The sequence below is a fragment of the Microtus pennsylvanicus genome, chromosome 15, assembly GCF_037038515.1.
Source record: "Microtus pennsylvanicus isolate mMicPen1 chromosome 15, mMicPen1.hap1, whole genome shotgun sequence".
Classification (NCBI taxonomy): domain Eukaryota; kingdom Metazoa; phylum Chordata; class Mammalia; order Rodentia; family Cricetidae; genus Microtus; species Microtus pennsylvanicus.
In genome coordinates, this window is record NC_134593.1 from 7105051 (window position 1) to 7108243 (window position 3193).

The window sequence follows — 3193 nt, forward strand, 5'->3', positions numbered from 1 at the left end:
GTCTTTGCTACTATTATTTTAAGCTCTTCAGAATATTTTAGTCAATAATTTTCCTGTCTTGACATTTGGGTTGATGCCAATCTTTTTTCTTGTTGTTGCTGTTTTTCTCAGTAATGTTCCTCAATGGTCAGAACTTTTTGTTGTTGGTATTATTTGTTTGTTTGGGGAGTTCGAGACAAGGGTTCTCTGTGTTACAGCCCTGGCTTTCCTGGAACTCCCTTTGTAGACTGGGATAGCCTTGGAGTCATAGAGGTCCACCTGCCTCTACCAATAGAGTGCTCAGACTAAAGGTGTGTGCCACCACCACCTGACTGAATAAAGAACTGTGAGAACATTAAATATTACTTTAGTCTCTTTCCCTCTTGGAACCCAGAAGAGGTTGGGCTTCCATAATGCACAAATTGAATGCCTAACTAGACAATGGTGTCCATAACCTTCCCTCCCCAGACAATGCTATTGGATGGCCTTGGGGACATAACAGACTGTATGCTGTGACTATATGGATAACAGAAAAATAAAAAATCTGTAATTTCAACCTCAGACATTAAAGTAGTTGTTTTCACAACTTATACCACTGACATGTTGCCCACTGCCAGCCTGACCTGTCCTTTCTCCACATTAGTTTCCAGCTCAGAAACTGGAGCAGATGATAAGAGCCTGAAAAATTAAAGTCTTCAAACGAAGCCTGGGAAAGAGGTAGGGATTTCTATACTAGGGCAGGTACTCAGAAGGGCAGATTATTGTACTGACCAGGACTTAACATTCAGACTGAGCAGTAAACTGATTCTTGATCTTGTAGGAAAGAAACTGATAAATGACTGCTTCAAAGGGCAAGCTATTGGAAACAGAAGACTTTATGAACCAGCGCTGATCTCCTGGTCTTGCAGCTTGGTCTGGTGCTACATCTGCCCTGAACTTTTGGGTTACAAGGCCTGATTCAAGCAGATGCACATTCCTGTCAGTATCAACATGGAAGCCCCTGGCTGACAGTCTCTGGCTCTTCTGAAGCCCATAGGAATCCACACAAAGCTGGGCATTCCAAGGTTAAGCAAGAGAACCAGAGCACGAAAGAAATTTGACACAATCCTTTCCATGCCTCTACTGAGAGCTAGGCTGTCTCTAATTAGTCAGACGTCTCTTCCAGCATCACCATAGCCAGAGAAAGAAAGAGAATGGTCCAATATTCTGCTTCTGTATCATCTTATGGTATTTAAAGAGCATTTTTGGATGAATACCACAGACATTGAAAATAATGGTGAAATAAAGCCTTGGGAATATATTTTCTAAAAATTATTTCTTGACACAAAAGCCAAAGTCTTTCTTAAATTTCTTTTAATAGCAGTCATTGTTTCAGATGTGGTTTTACTGAGAATATGTTGTGGGCTTTCTATCTTTTTGGTGTATTCTAAGGAGTTTGAAACATTCTGTTCTCTATGATTTCTCTTCCATTCATGATATTTATAACAATGTGCTTTTGTCTTCTGTATGGCTCATTGATGAATTGCTTTAACAACTTATGATTCTTCAATATGTGTGGTATGTCTTTGGACAAGAAACATTTGTGTGGTGATGTATGCCTGTAATCCCAGCACTCAGAAGAAGGCTGAAGCATGAAAATTATGAACTGGAGACCTGGTCAGGACCATACAGAGAAGTCCAGACCAAGCCCTACCAAACAAACAAATAAATAAACAAGCAAATTCCCAAACAAAGGGGAAAAAATCAACCAAAACAAAACCCAAAGGATAAAGAGATGATTTTAAATTAAACATAGCATTAGTGGAAGGAATTCAAATTCCTTTCCATTTTAATATTTTAGTAACATTACATTTGTAGTTCAGAGTCATCTTGAATGCTGACGACCACAGTGCCAAAAGGAAAGAAAACACTTGTGTGTTGTACGACCCTAGCTGGGATGCCAACTGTCCCCTTTTGATCACAGAAGAGCATCAGTCACAAAACTTCCCACAGCCACAAGGGGGCAGGAAGTGCAACTCCACCCTATGGCTAAAATGGGAGAGAATGATAACTATTTGGCAAACGGTACTAATGATTACTTCAGCAGACTTGGCATTTATACAGCTAATGTTATGTTTAACCTCATGTCAAAAATAACACAAAGCATGTTGGAGACTGTGGCCTGTAGAACATATTTGGACATTTGATTACAGAAAAGCTTACTTATAAAATAATATAGCTATTCCAAAAGGTTTGAAACAGTTCTACTCTCTTTAAGTTACTGTAAATTTCACCCTAACTTCCCACCCTGATTTAAAAAAAAAAGACAGAAATTGTAGTCTCAGTATTTTGGGGGCTCCTGTATCAGTGCTAGACATCCAGAGAAGATCTTTGGCTAGATATAAACCCTGGGGCTATGACTAAGATTTCAGTTCTCTGGGCACTGCAGGGACCTACGTCATTCAAGCTCTGCTGCTCTGAACAAACTGGGCGGTGCCAGACATCGCTGAGGGTAAGAAGCCCAGTGGCAATTGTTCAGTCTCCCACAGAATACCACAAAGATCTTCCAAGCATGCTCAACCTCCTTAGAACACTATCACCAAGTCATGGCAGTGTCTAAGAATGGGGCTTCACTGGTTTTTGCTCCTCTCTTATCCTGAAGTCAAGTCTTCCTGGCAGTGTAGTTCTTCAAATGATAGGAAGCATACTCTCTCTCCTCTGAGACTAGCTTGTTCCTTGGATAAAGAAGACTTGCCTCCCATGATTCCTGTCTTCATTCAAAAAATTGAAGAAGACCTGGAAAGTAACTGCCACAGAAAAATCCCAAAGGGCGTTAGAGTACGAATTAACGTAATAATCAATGGATGGAACAAGGGTAGGGTTGGAAGAACAGTATTAACGTTTCTCCGGGAAGCCAGGTTTCTGCCACGTTTTTATTTACCATCAACTTCACTGCCACAGAAAACAGTGAAGTAGAAATAATGAGCCAGTTTCACAGAAGAGGAGAGTAGCTCAGAGGCTCCAGGTATGCACAGAGGAAAACAGTGCTACCCACCATTTACGGAGCTTATGATGTACCAGTCACTGCTGCTATGTGAGCAGGGTACCAAGAAGTGTAACTGTTCCTATTTTAAAAGTGAGAAAGTGGAGACGTACATAATTTAAGAGACTTACCACCAAAGTTCCACAGCTAGAGAATGATGAGGTCCTATAGGACCCATGACAGTCTGGCTCC